The sequence below is a fragment of the Coregonus clupeaformis genome, chromosome 15 (assembly GCF_020615455.1).
Source record: "Coregonus clupeaformis isolate EN_2021a chromosome 15, ASM2061545v1, whole genome shotgun sequence".
Classification (NCBI taxonomy): Eukaryota; Metazoa; Chordata; class Actinopteri; order Salmoniformes; family Salmonidae; genus Coregonus; species Coregonus clupeaformis.
Genome location: NC_059206.1, coordinates 66,301,371 through 66,321,354, shown reverse-complemented (window position 1 = coordinate 66,321,354; position 19,984 = coordinate 66,301,371).

The window sequence follows — 19,984 nt, the reverse complement described above, 5'->3', positions numbered from 1 at the left end:
CAGGTGTACAATTCCAGACAAGACCAAACGAACATAGAAACATACAGCGGTGGCAGCTAGTATTCCGGAGACAACGAACGCCGAAGCCTGCCCGAGCAAGGAAGAGAGGCAGCCTCGGCCGAAACCGTGACAGTTACGTGACGTGTGTGATCTTACATGTTGTTTACCTAGCTAGGTGCATTGTTTACCTAGCTAGCTTGCTACATGTCTATGCAAGTAACCATTTCGGGTGCGTTCGTAAATTCAGTCTGAGTATGCCAAAGCGCAGAATAACTGATGAATTTACGAATGCACAACACCCGTTGAATATGGCCGGTGTCAGTAAACATCGGCAAAAAAGCTTAATTAAATTGTTGCCAGCAGAGCTGGTTAGGCTGTTTTCCTCCCTTAAATGCAGTGTATTCTATACCATTTTATAGCTCTGTGTCTCTGCTTTTATCCAATGTAAAAAACACAATTTCAAATGTTGCTACATAAGACCGAATCAAGGCGGTCGGTCAAAAATGACATGCTTGCTAACTAGGTTAGATACACAATTAAATGAGTCTGTTTTCAACAAATCAACTGTTTTACACTATTGTAATTTAACCAAGCAAGATAAACGTTCAATCAGTACTGAGTGAATTAACAAAATAATTTTGTAACGAACGCTTCCAGACTCTCCATTTAAATGGTCTGTTGAAATCAATATTTTAAGATCAGGGTTTGTAGTGTAATGGTTAGAGTTAATGCTTTTGGATCTGAAGATTGTGGGTTTGCCTCCCAGAGGATACATTTTGACCATTATTTTGTTTATAGTTTTGACAGCCCCCTCCCGACACACACACACACACACACACACTTATTTTAAAAGTGCCTTTGGGTTCGTGGAGTGGCAGGCAAGTATGGTTGTGTGTACTACTGCATGCGTCTTGCTAGAACGGAGGAGAAACCAGCTCTCAGACTCTGAAGAAAGAGGTCGTTGTCCTCATCCGTGAGATGCACGCCATCCCTACGGTACTGCCCAGGGACACAGTGATTTATGGCATAGTGGCGGATTGTGGGCATGCGCCTGTCACAGAGAAATGCAAGCTGGCCCATGTGGAGCTGACAAATGACTTATACCAATTAAAATGCACACAGTACACATGTAGTGGGCAGTTATATTTGATACGTGTATATACAGTATATTATATATACATCACATGCGACTCGTAATAAGACTAAGCAATTAGCCTATTAAAATGTTTATCTGACTCCATGAAGATAATTAAAATATACAAGCAAGCATTAGGCAATGAGTTGACGTTGACTAGCAGGAATTGGTCTGAGAATTGTCTATATCAAAGGCAGATATTTAATTAACATTGTACAATGAATGGATTCACATTCAAGGCATAAAGCTTAAGTTACAAGCATTAATAAGCATTACCAAGCATACTTATGGGCATACAGATCCAAAGGTTAACTTAGAAGACAAAAGCATGAACAAAGAGATACCTACAAGGCCAGAGGGCTAGAAGCCTGGGAAACGAGAATTGATCATACAACCTTCCTCCATGGACAGGATACAGGATAAGAGGGAGAACAAAGACTCCATGGCCTGTGCCATGGCCCATAGCTCATGGGAGAGGGAGAAGGAAAGAGGGACAGAGTTTCTCACCACAGCAGGTCAGGAACATAAAGAGAAAGAACAATGAATCGAATACCCTTTTATAAGCATCTGATTGGTTTGGGTTCAAAATCTGAGTTGACCAATAGCATTATTGTTGAGTTAACCTCCAATCAGATATCAGACCTACAGGATATAACCTCTGCTTCTCAGAGGTGAGACAATGGGGGTTGGCATGATCAACACAGAGAATGATGAATTTCTAAGACAAAACATACAGTAGGACATTCTTGCATAAAGTTGATAAGAAGAGTCATTCGGGGGCTGCCCTACACACATGGTACTTCGCACACTATACTTAAAATGTATGTTCTGTTCCAAAAAATCTGTGAGTACTCCCATCTGTTTTCATATTTATACTGCCATTTATAAATGTGGGAATGTATTCTCTTTTACTGGAGATGGACAGCTGTGTACAGAATTACTAAGAACATTTGTAGTTGTTAGTATTTATTTAATATACAATTTAGAGCACCTATCCAATGTCAGATTTGTAAATATGTATCAATTATTCTTAAGACTGTTTTGTACTTGTCTAATTACTTTGTATTTTACAGGTGTTTCTCAGCAGTGTTTGCATCAGGAGTTACCAAAATTGCTCTTGACCATCCACAGGGTTATGCATGTTTTATTTTTCAAGCCCAGTGCTACCACACCTGATTCTACTACTCAACTGATCATCAAGACTTCAGCAAATACACTGGGGAAAAAAAGTATTTAGTCAGCCACCAATTGTGCAAGTTCTCCCACTTAAAAAGATGAGAGAGGCCTGTAATTTTCATCATAGGTACACGTCAACTATGACAGACAAATTGAGAAAAAAAATCCAGAAAATCACATTGTAGGATTTTTAATGAATTTATTTGCAAATTATGGTGGAAAATAAGTATTTGGTCAATAACAAAAGTTTCTCAATACTTTGTTATATACGCTTTGTTGGCAATGACACAGGTCAAACGTTTTCGTTTTCCACCACCTGTTGTTATGTTGGGCACCTACTGACCAAAAAAGGATGTTATTATGATTTTAAAAATTTAATGACATATATTGCGAAAATAAAGCTTTAAGGAAATATAGGCATGCACCGCATTACTACAAGACAAAACAGCTCAATCAAGCCTGATGGTCTTGTAAGTATAAAAGCAAGGTAGAGTAATGGGATAATGTCTTACTGTGGTGTGTGAAGAATCCAATACTTTACCTTGTATCCGGTACAAATCACATTATTATGTAAGCACCTCCTCTAAGAGTATGAATTAGGCTGTTTGAGAAGGTTTGAATCCTTAGCAACCTGCCTACACAACATACAGTTGAAGTCAGAAGTTTACATACACCTTAGCCAAATACATTTAAACTCAGTTTTTCACAATTCCTGACATTTAATCCTAGTAAAAATTCCCTGTCTTAGGTCAGTTAGGATCACCACTTTATTTTAAGAATGTGAAATGTCAGAATAATAGTAGAGAGAATGATTTATTTCAGCTTTCATTTCTTTCATCACATTCCCAGTGGGTCAGAAGTTTACATACACTCAATTAGTATTTGGTAGCGTTGCCTTTAAATTGTTTAACTTGGGTCAAACGTTTCGGGTAGCTTTCCACAATAAGTTGGGTGAATTTTGGCCCATTCCTCCTGATAGAGCTGGTGTAACAGAGTCAGGTTTGTAGGCCTCCTTGCTCTCACACGCTTTTTCAGTTCTGCCCACAAATGTTCTATAGGATTGAGGTCAGGGCTTTGTGATGGCCACTCCAATACCTTGACTTTGTTGTCCTTAAGCCATTTTGCCACAACTTTGGAAGTATGCTTGGGGTCGTTGTCCATTTGGAAGACCCATTTGCGACCAAGCTTTAACTTCCTGACTGATGTCTTGAGATATTGCTTCAATATATCCGCATAATTTTCCTTCCTCATGATGCCATCTATTTTGTGAAGTGCACCAGTCCCTCCTGCGGCAAAGCACCCCCACAGCATGATGCTGCCATCCCCGTACTTCACGGTTGAGATGGTGTTCTTCAGCTTGCAAGCTGCCCCCTTTTTCCTCCAAACATAACGAAGGTCATTATGGCCAAACAGTTATATTTTTGTTTCATCAGACCAGAGAACATTTCTCAGAAAGGTACGATCTTTGTCCCCATGTGCAGTTGCAAACCATAGTCTTGCTTTTTTTATGGTGGTTTTGGAGCAGTGACTTCTTCCTTGCTGGGCGGCCTTTCAGGTTATGTCGATATAGGACTTGTTTTATTGTGGATATAGATACTTTTGTACCTGTTTCCTCCAGCATCTTCACAAGGTCCTTTGCTGTTGTTCTGGGATTGATTTGCACTTTTCGCACCAAAGTACGTTCATCTCTAGGAGACAGAACGCGTCTCCTTCCTGAGCGGTATGACGGCTGCGTGGACCCATGGTGTTTATACTTGCGTACTATTGTTTGTACAGATGAACGTGGTACCTTCAGGCGTTTGGAAATTGCTCCCAAGGATGAACCAGACTTGTGGAGGTCTACAATTATTTTTCTGAGGTCTTGGCTGATTTCTTTTGATTTTCCCATGATGTCAAGCAAAGAGGTACTGAGTTTGAAGGTAGGCCTTGAAATACATCCACAGGTACACCTCCAATTGACTCAAATGATGTCAATTAGCCTATCAGAAGCTTCTAAAGCCATGACATCATTTTCTGGAATTTTCCAAGCTGTTTAAAGGTACAGTCAAATTAGTGTATGTAAACTTCTGACCCACTGGAATTGTGATACAGTGAATTATAAGTTAAATAATCTGTCTGTAAACAATTGTTGGAAAAATGACTTGTGTCATGCACAAAGTAGATGTCCTAAACGGCTATAGTTATTTTAGCACGAAAAGCATTTTCTGAACCATTTCAGTAGCATATCTCAATAGGTACATTTAACAAACTGCTGCTGTTTCTAAACCTATAGCCTTAGATTCAGGGAAATGCCAACCTACACAAGGATGGTAGACCTGCGGCTATTGCTCAGATTAGGATTTGAAGTGGAATTTGTCTTGCAGGTGATTTACACATTTTGGCAAAATGACAAAGGATGCAATTTATTAACGTGGCAATTCATTTAAGTTACTCAAACGAGGCATGGGATGCTGAATTCGTTAGTTTCCATCTTTCATGACATGAAAAACACATATTTTCAAAACGATCTCTGCACAAGCTATGCTGCATCAGCAAAAAACCTCTGTAATTTCCCTGATATCTAGAAATTCCTGCACTGATTTACATCTTGCTGTTCAATCTGCGACCGAAGAAGCAGGGGAAGGTTTTTCCGTTGGAAACGTCATCATTTAGGTGGATTCTCATTAGAGAAAGGATAGATTTAATACTGCTGTGTCCCCCAGTGCTTATTAAATCAGGCAAGTTTGAGATAATGGATCTTTAAAATTCCACAAGCAGCTCCAGTGATCTCCTCCCCCTGGACTGTGTTTCTTCTCGCCATATTTATTACGGGATGATTCAGGTTTGGAGAGAGACAGAGAGAGAGAGAGATTTCCAATAGATTACGTGTTAATAATTTTAACAAAGAATCGTATATCCCGAGAAAGAGCTGCAGGTGTCAGAACTGCTGATGATTTCAAAAAGCAGCCGACGGGGGATTAGAAGATAATTGAAATGCCAGTTTACACTCGTAGTCACAGTCAATAGTGTCTTATTGGGGGGCTCCACACTGGAAAAAACTAAGTGAGGTACTGAAGTGAACTTTCTCTTTAAGGAAGGGAGAAGTTGCTAAATCTATAGCTGTCACATTTGATGTCGCTATTGATTTACGAAGCTGGCAGTCTCTAACAACTGTCAGCTTCAAGGGATCTAGCTGTTTAGCTATGCAAAGCTTGCTTTTAATCCCACTGTAGGTTTTAGACGGTTCCTGTTTTGTGTTGCAATCCAGCACAGCAGAGCATGTGTGCAATGATTGGATATTTCGAGCCCAGCACATGACTCAAAACGACAAGAATGGTCCCTCTCAAAATACTTCTCAAGGGCTGCGGTTATCCCTCTAGGAAAATAATTAAATACAATTGGCTGAATTGGGGATAAGGCCCAATTTCGTTGCCAAAATGGGTTCCTATTGAAAGAAAATGTGCAGCCAAATGGAAAATAAATAAAGGTGTAGCTGCAAGCAGCAATTAGACAAAGCTTTGTCAATTGACCTGGAGGGTGTAATGTTTACCAGCATGCCATAATGAGACTATGACAAATAATGAGGTAGGCCCCAATTCAATCAAATGCAGATAAAAGGAAACCGCACTGTGGGCTCATTCAGAATGTTGCAGTGGCGACCCGTCATTCAGTGCAGGTGGGGCAGAGCCCACATTTCTTTGGCTTGCCTGTTTTGCATGTTATTTTGGCATTAATGCGTGTCACATATCAGTTTGCAAACAATGTAAAAATCTAAATAAATAATTGAGTTAATAAAGTCGCATACAAACATGGTCTCTTTTTTGCTTTCTTGAGTAAGGCAGCTCCAAAATGCAGGTGTTTCAGCCTAGCTCAGAGCTTTCTGTGGTGGTGAGCAGCCAGAGGAAAATACGGAGCGTAGATGTTGGTAATGTTCTCTAGTTGCGCCGTGATTGGCTCAGTGTTCTGTCACTCATGGGGACACTACGTCAACACCAAATCTAAGGGTAGAGCTCGGAAATTCAAGTCCCTTGGGTGCTGCCATAGAGTTACATTAGAAGTGCCCATTCAAGAAGGCTCAAGGTCATTGGCCACAGATAAAATGACGTCAAATCATGTTATATCTACAGTAGCTTTGATTGGACTGATCATGTCAACATCATACTTTCAAATTCAACAATGAGTGGTTTGGAAGGAATCAGTGGCTAACTGCAAGCATTGCAAAGCAATCACTAGCCTGCTATTCAGTGGAGAGCTGTGTGGTCCCAAATCTGGGATTAAGGGTCTCTCCAAGTTTAAAATAATAAACATTCAACATTGGCCATGCTGTCAATGAAGCATGATTTGTGCCACGTTCAAAACAACTGTTAACTCGGAACTGCGAAAACTTGACTTCAGTGAGTTCAAGACAACTGGGAACTCGGGATAAAACGAGCTCCGACTGGAAAAACACGTTTTGAATGGTCATCCAACTCAGAATTGTAAATCCGGAACTCGGGCCTCTTTCTAGAGCCACGACCTGAAGATGACTGACATCATCGTGATTCGACCTTGTTCTTTCAGAGTTCCCAGTCATCTTGAAAGCACCATAAATCCAGAGAATGCCAGACTTTGATGACACAATTTGCCCACGAAGGACCGCCGCGCCTCCTTTCTGTTCAAGTGAGCACAGCACAACAAGTCCAAAAATGTATTGTATGCTGCTGCATAAATGATGTAATATGCCAGGGAGATATGTATACAGTAGCTAAGAAAGTAATACTAAGTGTATGTTGTGTAGTAAGCTGTTAGTAGCCCATGTGCCTCACCCTAATAATTGGGTCTATTTTCCCTTCTTAATTTCGCCTACTGTTCTGACTTGGTGGTGTACATGTAGCCTATAACCTGTTTTAGAGAAATGTAATCATCAAATATTGTAAGAGCTTTCATTGTCTGCTGATATGCCCCCTTTATTTATCCTACAGTTCTGACTTGGTGTACAGGGAGAACACAGTAAGAACGGCCCATGTTCTGAATTCTGTCAAAAGTGCTAAACAAATAGTTATATTGACTACGTCCGTCCTAGCTCGCTCATTAATGTCTTAATTGAAATTACTGATTGCCTCTTATGTGCTTGTTGTCCCCTTATGCCATATTTTGAACATCTCAATTGTCAGTAGAAACCACATTTGTTTAAGCAAGTCAGCCATATCAGCTATGTTTTTTTTTAAAGGCAGTAAATGAGGATGAATTAACTGTTTCGCTGCCAGACAAGGCTCCGCTGATAGCCAGGTGTAGCAGTGGTAAGATGTTGGGACTGCTGTTGGGACTCTGCTGTTGGGATAGCTTTATGTAGGCCCTAACAGTTTGAGGAGACCGTTTGTCACCGCTATAGTGCTATTAATGTATTGTTTAGTGTTGTGTTGTGTAGTGGCTTTGCTTGTGTGAATCCCACATTTTGTTTGTTTGTTTACCTCACCAAGATTTACATGCTAAAATCGGCATTGGAATGTTGACACTGTATTTTTAAGGATAAGTGTGGTTAAGCATAAAACATGTCAAATAAAATAATATTTTGCATATTTCATATTTGTAAAGCAGGAATATGAGTTAGTTTGACTTATTTGACCTTTATTTAACCAGACAAGTCAATTAAGAACACATTTCTTATTTACAATGACGGCCTAGAAAGAGGCAAAAGACACCACATCACTACATGAAGAGAGACCTATGACAACAACACAACATGGCAGCAACACAACATGACAACAACACCACATGGTAGCAACACAACATGACAACAACACCACATGGTAGCAACACAACATGACAACAACACCACATGGTAGCAACACAACATGACAACAACACAGCATGGTAGCAACACAACATAACAACAACACAGCATGGTAGCAACGCAAACATGGCACAAACATTGTTAAGCACAGACAACAGCACAAAGGACAAAATGGTAGAGACAAAGCACATCACACAATAAGAGTGTCCATGATTGAGTCTTTGAATGTAGATGGAGATAGAAATGTCCAGTTAAGTGTTTTTGCAGCTTATTCCAGTCGCTAGCTGCAGCAAACTGAAAAGAGGAGTGACCCAGGTGTGTGCTTAAGGGATGTTTAACAGAATGGGAATGGCAGAACAGGTGCTGTATGTGGAGGATGATGGTTGCAGTAGGTACAGTATCTCAGATAGGGAGAAGTGAGGCCTAGGAGAGTTTTCTAAATAAGCATCAACCAGTGGATCTTGCGTCGGGTATACAGAGATGGCTAGTTTACGGAGGAGTACAGAGTGCAGTGAAGTGTCCCATAAGGAGCATTGGTGGCAAATCTGATGGCCAAATGGTAAAGAACATCTACCCGCTCGAGAGCAGCCGTACCTGCCGATCTATAAATTACATCGGAAGGATTGTCATATGTAGGATGGTAGTGTCTCCTCTAACCATTACATGGCAAACAAATAGCCTTGAAAGAGCCAATGTTTTTCTGATTTGCTTGAAATATACCTCTCCCTTATCATTAAGATCAGGATCCCTACCACCCCAAACCTTCCACATTGAAGGGAAAAGCTCAGTCGTCTGTGAAGCAGGGCAGCAAACACCCACAGCTAGCCAGCTACAGAATAACGTTTTTTTTACAATAGAACAATAAATATTCTTCATTACAAAACATCCCCAGCTGCGACCTAAACATGTTATATAATTAAATCATTGTTTGTTATCCAGTTTTTGCGGCCGACACATTTGGCGAGCTTAGGTGACCTTGATTTCCCTCCTCAAAGAACAAGTGATGTTGAGCTCTTGAAATACAGGTAGCAAACCATATGGCACCCTAACCCCTATAGCAGGGATAATCAACAAGATTCACCCGCGGGCTGATTTTTTTTCTTGAGCGGATGGTCAGGGTGCCGGAACATAATTACAAATCATTTGTAAACTGCTCAGAAAACTTGGGGGGGAGGGGTGCAAATAAAATCACCCACGGACCAAATTCGGCCTGCGGCCCTGTAGCGTACATTATAGGGAATAGAGTGCCAGTTGGGACAAAGATGCAGTCTCATTCAGAACCACTTCTCTGGTAGAAGTTTGTTCAGTGGTTTGGTAACTGTAGTCCGTTGTGGCCGAAACTGCAAAGATATGGCATCTGCATGATTACCTTCAATTTGTTGGGATCTGGCTTAATGCCTGTAACGGAATTGTGAGACACAACCCACTGGGCATCTAGAACAACCTAGTTCTTCTCGCACTGATTCTGAAGGGCATTCAGTGTTGCTCCATTTTTAAGGTCTATATTGTAAGGGTTCCTGTCCTTAGAAACATAGGGATATATTCAGGTTTCTCTAGCTCTTGAACTTCTTCAATGCGGTGCTCTACTGCTGATTTCAGACAATCAGCATTCAGGGCTCGAACCACCCACTTTATCATTTGTATTATAAACTGGGTGGTTTGAGCCCTGAATGCTGGTTGGCTGACAGCCGCGGTATATCAGACCGTATACCACGGGTATGACAAACCATTTATTTGTACTGGTCTAATTACGTTGGTAACCAGTTTATAATAGCAAAAAGGGACCTCGTGGGTTTGTTGGATATTTCCAATGTACCACGGCTAAGGGCTCTATCCAGGCACTGCAAGTTGTGTTGTGCATAAGAACAGCCCTTAGTCATGGTATATTGGCCATATACCACACCCCCTCAGGCCTTATTGCTTAATTATAAACTAGGTGGTTTGAGCATTGAATGCTGATTGGCTGACAGCCGTGGTGTATCATACCGTATACCCAAAACCAGGAACTACTGCTGCTTGTAATCACATAATTCTACGTGAGCCTTGACAGATTGTCAAGAGATTCATCTGGAGGCGGTGAGAAGAGTCGAAGGAGTGAGTAGCGTTGAAGATACAATGGTAGTAGTGCCTGCACCAGTGAATGTTTTTCTCAGCAACCGAGGGATCCCAATATAATGCATGTTAAAAAGGTGGACTTTGTATCGTTTATTGCAATGGTCATAAACTGAACAACGCAAACGGAGAAGAAATCTGAGAAAATGGGCATCATTGTGAGAGCAACTGAATGTTTTTTGAGACTCTGTGATTTACAGCCAAGGCCTTGCAAGGAATCCTGTGGAAGAATATTCCGCCCTCACAGGCCCCTGAGCCTGTAGGGATGTGATTTGAATTGGACTGTGACTGAAGGAGCGGGATGTTTTTTTGTGTCTATTTTTGTATGAGGTCATTTTTTTCTCCCCTTTCCTGCAATGTTTACTACCCCGTACAGTAGGTGGCAACAATACACCTTATTGGTTGTAGTCTGCCAATAAACCTCAAAGAAGAATTAGAAGAAGATTCACACTCACAACATGCTCCCAACATGCTCAGAATTTCATTCACTTAAGGGATGGTACTTAACTCTTCAGAGTAGCCCAGGTTTAAATTCACTTTACTTTACAAGTCAGCCTCTCTCAACCTTGCCCATTCAGAATCTAGGTTGGCTTCACCAGCTTGCCATCTTGTTTCCGTTTGAAGAACCTCTCGGGAATGGCTGTCACAGCTGCCCCTGTGTCCAGCTTGAAGCTAATTACTTCCTCATGACTGCACAGGTACATGTAGTCTACTAGCTATTGTCATATAATTATGATGACATACAGTGCCTTCAGAAAGTATTCACACCCCTTGACTTTTTCCACATGTTGTGTTACAAAGTGGGATTAAATTGGATTTAATTGTAAAAAAAATTGTCAACGATCTACACAAAATACTGTAATGTCAAACTGGATTTGTAAAAGATTTATGAAAAAGAAAACACTAATACATCTTGATTAGTTAAGTATTCAACTCCCTGATTCAATACATGTTAGAATCACCTTTGGCAGTGATTACAGCTATAAGTCTTTCTGGGTAAGTCTCTAAGAGCTTTCCACACCTGAATTGTGCAACATTTGACCATTATTATTTTTGAAATTCTTCAATCTCTGCCAAATTGGTTGTTGATCATTGGTAGGCAACCATTTTCAGTTCTTGCAATAGATGTTCAAGCAGATTTAAGTCAAAACTGTAACTCGGCCACTCAGGAACATTCACTGTCTTCTTGGTAAGCAACTCCAGTGTATATTTGGCCTTGTGTTTTAGGTTATTGCCCTGCTGAAAGGTAAATTAATCTCCCAGTGTCTGGTGGGAAGCAGACTGAACCAGGTTTTCCTCTAGGATTTTGCCTTTGCTTAGCTTCATTCCATTTCTTTTTTATCTTGAAAAACTCCCCAGTCCTTAACGATTACAATCATAACCATAACATGATGCAGCCACCACTATGCTCGAAAATATGGAGAGTGATACTCAGTAATGTGTTGTATTGGATTTGCCTTAAATATAACACTTTGTATTTGGGAGCTTAAAGTTAATTGCTTTTACCACATTTTTCCAGTATTACTTTAGTGACTTGTTGCAAACAGGGTGCATGTTTTGGAATATTTGTATTCTGTACTGGCTTCCTTCTTTTCAATCTGTCAATTAGGTTAGTATTGTGGAGTAACTACAATGTTGTTGATCCATCCTCAGTTTTCTATCACAGCCATTAAACTCTGTAACTGTTTAAAGTCACCATTGGCCTAATGGTGAAATCCCTGAGCAGTTCCCTTCCTCTCCAGAAACTGAGTTAGGAAGGACGCCTGTGTCTTTGTAGTGACTGGGTGTATTGATACACCATCCAAAGTGTAATTCATAACTTCACCATGCTCAAAGGGATATTTATTCATGTCTGCTTTTTAATTTTTACCCATCTACCAATAGGTGCCCTTCTTTGCGAGGCATTGGAAAACCTCCCTGGTCTATGTGTTTGAAATCCACTGCTCGACTGAGGGACCTTACAGATAATTGTATGTGTGGGGTACAGAGATGAGGTAGTCATTCAAAAATCATGTTAAACACTATTATTGCACACATAATGAGTCCATGCAACTTATTATGTGACTTGTTAAGCAAATTTTGACTACTGAATTTATTTCGGTTTGCATAACAAAGGGGTTGAATACTTATTGACTGAAGAAATTTCAGCTTTCATTTTAATAAATGTTTAAACATTTTGAAAAACATAATTCTACTTTGACATTATTGGGTATTGTGTGTAGGCCAGTGACAAAAAATCTGTAACACAACAAAATGTGGAAAAAGTCAAGGGATGTGAATACTTTCTGAAGGCACTGTAAATGGTTAGTGGGTTGGGTTGGTGATACAAGTTTTGGTTCTGGTTGGGAGAGTAACGTCCCAATAGAGTCTTCCAGCCACACAGTTATTACTTACATGATGGAATTGTGGCTGCAAGCTGAATTATATGTGATTTATGGAACTAACACAAATTATTTGGATTGATACTACTACTACAACTATAAGCCATTTAGCAGACGCTTTTATCCAACGCGACGTAGAAATATTTTACTTATGGGTGATCCCGGGAATCAAACCCACTATCCTGGCGTTGGAAATCCCATGCTCTATCAACTGAGCTACATACTACTGCTGGTGCTGCTAAAGAAAATACAGGCCCTTTTATTTGTGTTCTAAAAGCTTAGTGTGTTATGTACTGTGTGTCCTTGCTCTGAGAAACATATTCAGGTCCTTCAACATTGCTTTGAAGTCAGTGAATAGTCCGTCTTTCTTCCACATTTGTGGGGGATGTGAATGAGTAAAATGGAATGAAGGAAGATCAAATTGGTTTGATGACATTATGCCATCTGAAAGAGTATCATCCTCTGCATTGCAGGGCTCCGAATAGCTTTCAGTGTCTGTGCACTCAGATGTAGCCGATTCTATTCCGCTTCCTGCCTTCACCACAACATTATACACACTATGGGAGCTCGGGGACCTGGAAACACATAGGAACCAGTGGCTGACACTGAGGAGCACTTAATGCAAAAGAAAGGGGCTAAAAATGCAGGACATAAATTACTGACAGCAGAACATGCTACTTAGTTGGTGCCCAACTGTGGTGCAGGACACCACACTTCACTAGGGCACAAAAACAAATATTTTAAAATTTAGACTGTTTATTTCTGAGCCTATAAAACAATCATTTTGAAGCAGGCATAACAGTTATCAATGAGTGGGAACAGACAACTTTAGAGTGAGAAGTCCGTGCCTCATAGATTTGGTGCCATGGGGTCACATTTGAAAATTACATACAGTATATATATATATATATATATATATATATATATATATATACAGTTCATTCGTAAAGTATTCAGACCCCTTGACTTTTTCCACATTTTTATAACGAAAAAGGATGAGACCCAGATGCAGTCACAGGAGGCGGATGGTTCGGTTCTCGACTCGGTTAATGACTGTGGTAAATTCAATTGATTGGGCATGATTTGGAAAGGCACACACCTGTCTATATAAGGTCCCACAGATGACAGTGCATGTCGGAGCAAAAACCAAGCCATTATGTCGAAGGAATTGTCCGTAGAGCCCCGAGACAGGAATGTGTCGAGGCACAAATCTGGAGAAGGGTACCAAAACGTTTCTGCAGCATTGAAGGTCCCCAAGAACACAGTGGCCTCCATCATTCTTAAATGGAAGAAGTTTGGAACCACCAAGACTCTTTCTAGAGCTGGGGGAGAAGAACCCGATGGTCACTCTGACACAGCTCCAGAGTTCCTCTGTGGAGATGGGAGAACCTTCCAGAAGGACAACCTTCTCTGCAGCACTCCACCAATCAGGCCTTTATGGTAGAGTGGCCAGACGGAAGCCACTCCTCAGTAAAAGGCATATGATAGCCCACTTGGAGTTTGCCAAAAGGCACTTAAAGGACATTCAGACCATGAGAAACAAAATTCTACTCTTTGGCCTGAATGCCAAGTGTCACGTCTGGAGGAAACCTGGCCCCATCCCTACGGTGAAGCATGGTGGTGAACGCATCATGCTGTGGGGATGTTTTTCAGCGGCAGGGACTGGTAGAATAGTCAGGATTGAGAGAAAGATGAACAGAGCAAAGTACAGAGAGATCCTTGACGAAAACCTGCTCCAGAGCGCTCAGGACCTCAGACTGGGGAGAAGGTTCACCTTCCAACAGGATAATGACCCTAAGCAAACAGCCAAGACAACGCAGGAGTTGCTTTGGGACAAGTCTCTGAATGTCCTTGAGTGGCCCAGTCAGAGCCCGGACTTGGGCCCGATCGAACATCTCTGGAGAGACCTGAAATTAGCTGTGCAGTGATGCTCCCCAGCCAACCTAACAGAGCTTGAGAGGATCTGCAGAGAAGAATGGGAGAAACTGGGGTTTGGCAAACATTTCTAAAAACCAATTTTTGCTTTGTCATTATGGGGTATTGTGTGTAGATTGATGAGGGGGGGGGGAAACAATTTTATCCATCTTAGATTGAGGCTGTAACGTAACAAAAGTCAAGGGGTCTGAATACTTTCCGAATGCACTGTATATAGACCGAACTAAAGCAAATAGCCAATTCAAAATGTCTACCACTGGGAAAACAAGGCCACTGGGAAAACCCTAACCCCTAACCTTAACCCCTAGACTAGCTAACGTTAGCCACCTAGCTAATGTTAGCATTAGCCACCTAGCCACCTAGCTAAAGTTAGTCACAACAAATTGGAATTTGTAACATATCATACGTATTGCAAATTTGTAACATATTGTACGAATTGCAATTCGTAACATATCATATGAATTGTAATTTGTAACGTATCATGTGAATTGTCATTTGTAACGTGCTATACATCCTACAATTTGTATTATATTGTACAACCGGTATTATATTGGTAAGCCAATGTAATGTAACCTAACGTAAAGTAACATTCTGTAACATACAAAATGGAGTGGCACAGACTTTAGTAAAATATAAGATGTTTTGCTCTTAGACCAGGTTATCCAATGTAGCCCTCCAGTGAGTCACCTCATCAGCTTTAAAAAGAGGGCAACTGAGAAGCGCTAGTAGTTAGCTGCCTTTTACAGCTACATTTACAGCTACTAATTTAGCTGTTTATGCAGCTAGAAAACATGCTGTGGTAAAAGTGTGAGGTTATCATTCCTAAATTTCAAAAGTGCTTTTATTTTGTTAAACGTCTATCTTTCCACTCTCTCTGCCTTGCTAAGTGTATAGGGCTGACAAGATTTCTGAACCTTTTATTAACAATGTTCAAAAGAACATTGACAGTACAGCATGACTCAAACTCATGTGTGATGTTATGAACTAGTAGGCGTGTGTTATTGTCAATGGAGTAGAGTACAGTGATAGGTGATAGGCTACATATAAGACTGTATGCGTCTGCATCTTTATTATTTCGGCAACAGACATCTCCTCTCCCAGGGTCCTTAATTCTCATAACAGTGAACACATTAAGTGATCGGTTGCTCTTATGCCACCATTACTGTACTGTAGCTTCTCCCTGCAGATTTACTAGAGCACTAGCTTTCACGAGCACAATGGTATCCGGAAACAGGAAAGTCCATTTCACATATGGAGCACAAAATCATTCAATACAACACTTTATTTTGCTATGTGAATTCCGATCACTGCTTATCGAGTATCGTATCGAATCTACCTGTTTGCATTTGGACTTTTAGAGATTGGATTTTGTTTCTAGAAGTCCTCGCGGGTGGATAATAGTTGTAATAATGAGCAGTGCGCCGAGAGAGCTGCAGCAAGCACGGTGCATCTCAAAGCGTGGCATATGGTGTGAGATCTCACCCTTGTTTCCTCACTTTTGCTGACCTTGGTATTACCCTCCCTCCCATATATAATTAGGCGGGTGTTAATTCACTCACTCCTCCTCAGTCATAACTCAGGCACAAACCAAGTGAAATGTGGCATGCTTAACCAGCAACGCTCTGCTTCGGCGGATGGCGTTGTGTGCCTGGCTGGTGGCCGTCCTGCTGGCTCACTTAGCTGATCGATAGCTAATTCCCTTACATAATCATGGGCCACAGCAAAGGGAATGCAGTGAAAGGTGTGATAATTGATTACTTTTGCTCTACATTTTCCCCAGCGGGTTCCGCTGGTGCGTTACCCCCTCATTTTTCATTGAGCTGTTGAGCGGAGGTGCTGATGTGGGCTCCTTGCACACATCACATTTGGTTAGAAGTGATATGAGGATATAATTCACATTAGGAGAAGTCTGTGTTGATTTTGTTGTGGGGGTTGTCTTACACAGTAGGCTTACTATTGAGCCAAAATCATCATTTATTTATTTAGTCTTACTTTCAGATACTGCATACCTACTGGCTTAAAATGCAGCACACATTTGTTTAGATGTGAAATATTGTTATTCATGGGGTCAGGTGTCGTCTCAGGTGTCGTCTCCAGGCCTCAGGTGTCGTCTCCAGGAGAACTGTCCGAGACACTGTTGTCACGAACCGGCTCAAGTTCGTAACAAAAGGGAGACACGTGGAGACAAGGAATACTTAAAGTACATATTTATTAACTAAAGTAAACTAACTCAAATAACAATGGGGTGTGTAATCAGTAATCAGTAGTGTAAGTGAGTGTTTGCTTGCATAAATGTAATATGGAAAAGTGTTGAGAGGTGCCAAAGCAAACAACCAAAAAGGCCACAAAAATACCACAACCAAAGTCAAAGTATCTGCCTGGAGAGAGTCTCCTTCATGAATGTGGAAGAGGTCCATTTATGCTGGGACACACCCGGCCCAGGTGTTTCCCATGTAGCTGACGACCCTCCCAACTCCGCCCACCGGCATCCTAATAAGGAAACAAGAGCAAAGAGAGAATACGGCAGACAGAGTGGGAGGGTCGTCACACTGTCAACAGGCTAAGTGCATCCAGCTGTGGTGCTGAGGAGAGGGCAATGTGAGATGTGAGAAACAGTGGCAGGATTTTGCCTGCCTTGCACATCTAAAGGTGATGGAGCTCAGAGGAGAAATGAGGACTCCCACAATGGAAGCAGCATGAAGTTGAATGAACTCTTTCCCAATAGAGAGGCCATAAACAGCACTGGGCTCTCAAAACATTACTAGCCATCGAATCCTTGCTTCCACCATCCTTGTTTACCCTCATTACCTCACCTCCTTTTCAAGCGCATTGGAATAGAAGGTCGAAGGTCCCTTCCCTAAGACCTCCTTTTCCTCCACTGTGCTTTGAGAGAGGGGCGAGAAATTGACGAAATAAGAATGAAAGGATTTGACAGCTAGTAACGATTTCAGACACAGCACTAAACTACCTTGTTTGTTTGGGAATCCAGTGAAATTCTCTCCAAAATCCAGTCTGGTTTTAATTGGTTTCTAATTTTCTCTAGATTGTGTAGTGTGTGTGTGGATGCATGTGTTTCAATATTATTAGCTATTAGCCGCCCTGCTTCTTTCAGATCATGTTGTATTTCGTAATAGCAGTTTTGTTCATTGTCCTCTTACTTTTGAAGGGCACTAATTGTTCAGTTCAACACTTATTTTGGCAAACAAATATAAATACATTATTAAACACTCTTTAAAAATTAGTCATTGTACCTCTGGTATTGAAATCCATTTTTTAACCAAGTTCATTAATTGTGTGGATGCCGTTGTACTCAGAGGGAAATCTGCTCAAGGAACTATACATAAACCATTCCCCACTGGTCGACATGAGGCAGGAGGTAGAGGGAAAAACAACGCTAATTTTTATTTCATAACTACAGCACATCAAAAAGGACCTCTAAAGTCTAGAACACGGGTGTCAAACTCATTCCGTGGAGGGCCTGCAGGTTTTCGCTCCTCCCTTGTACTTAAGTGATGAATTAAGGTCACTAATTAGTAAGGAAATCCCCACACCTGGTTGTCTAGGGCTTAATTGAAAGGAAAAACCCAAAACCTGCAGACACTAGGCCCTCCATGGAATGAGTTTGACACTTCTGGTCTAGAAGGATTGTTGGGCTAGTAAAGGGTAGTCTGTTTTGAGGGTTAATTAGTGTGCAGAAGCACATCACTTTGATATCGTATGAAATGTAAATCTGATGAAAGTGTATGAAATTTATATATATATAAAATATGTTTAAAGTGTCTCTTAAAAAATCTAATGGAGCGCTCATATCTCTCTGAGTTTTATGCATGAAATACACTGTGTACAAAACATTAGGAACACCTGCTCTTTCCATGATATAGACTGACTAGGTGAATCCAGGTGAAATGTATGATCCCTTATTGATCACTTACTAAATCCACTTCAATCAGTGTAGATGAAGGGGAGGAGACAGCTTAAAGAAGGATTTTTAAGCCTTGAGACAATTGAGACATGGATTGTGTATGTTTGCCATTCAGAGGGTGAATGGGCAAGATACAATATTTAAGTTCCTTTGAACGGGGTATGGTAGCAGGTGCCAGGTGCCAGGTGCACCGGTTTGAGTGTGTCAAGAACTGCAACATTGCTGGTCTTTTCGTGCTCAACATTTTCCCATGTGTATCAAGATTGGACCACCACCCAAAGGAAATACAGCCAACATGGGTCAACATGCGCCAGCATCCCTGTGGAACGGTTTTGACACTTTGAAGAGTCCATGCCCCGACGGATTTAGGCTGTTCTGAGGGCAAAAGGGGGTGTTACTTAATATTAGGAAGGTGTGCCTAATGTTTTGTACACAGTGTATATTCATTCATACCCCGTATTCATGAGAGTCCGGTGGATAAACGGTGGATAAACAACAAATACATGCAGGGTGCCAGTTTCGCATTTATCTGTCCTTGCAAAGAGGAAACCTGCCATTTTTCCTCAGAAAAGTGATTTTCCATTTCACTCCTGTCTCAATGGATGTGCTATAGGCTTTCAAATCAAATCAAATCAAATTTTATTTGTCACATACACGTGTTTAGCAGATGTTATTGCGGGTGTAGCGAAATGCTTGTGCTTCTAGCTCCGACAGTGCAGTAATATCTAACAAGTAATATCTAACAATTTCACAACATATACCCAATACACACAAATCTAGTAAAGAATGGAAGTTAAGAATATATACATAAATGGACAAGCAATGACAGAGCGGCATGAACTAAGATATAGTAGAATATTATAGAATAGAATATAGTATATACATATAGTGCAAGATATGTAAACATTATTAAAGTGACTAGTGTTCCAGTGACTAGTGGCCAGTGATTTCAATAGGCAGCAGCAGCCTCTAATGTGCTAGTGATGGCTATTTAACAGTCTGATTGCCTTGAGATGGAAACTGTTTTTCATTCTCTTGGTCCCAGCTTTGATGCACATGTACTGACCTCGCCTTCTGGATGATAGTGGGGTGAACAGGCAGTGGCTCGGGTGGTTGATGTCCTTGATAATTTTTTTGGCCTTCCTGTGACATCGGGTGCTGTAGGTGTCTTGGAGTAGTTGGCCCCCGGTAATGCGTTTGGTAGACCGCACCACCCTCTGGAGAGCCCTGCAGTTGCGGGCGGTGCAGTTGCCGTACCAGGCGGTGATACAGCCCGACAGGATGCTCTCAATTGTCCATCTGTAAAAGTTTGTGAGGGTTTTAGGTGCCTAGCAAAATTTATTCAGCCTCCTGAGGTTGAAGAGGCTCTGTTGAGCCTTCTTCACCACACTGTCTGCGTGGGTGGACCATTTCAGTTTGTCAGTGATGTGTAAGCCAAGGAACTTGAAGCTTTCCACCTTTTCCACTGCGGCCCCGTCGATGTGGATAGGGGGGTGCACCCTCTGCTGTTTCCTGAAGTCCACGATCATCTCCTTTGTTTTGTTGACGTTGAGTGAGAGGTTATTTTGTTG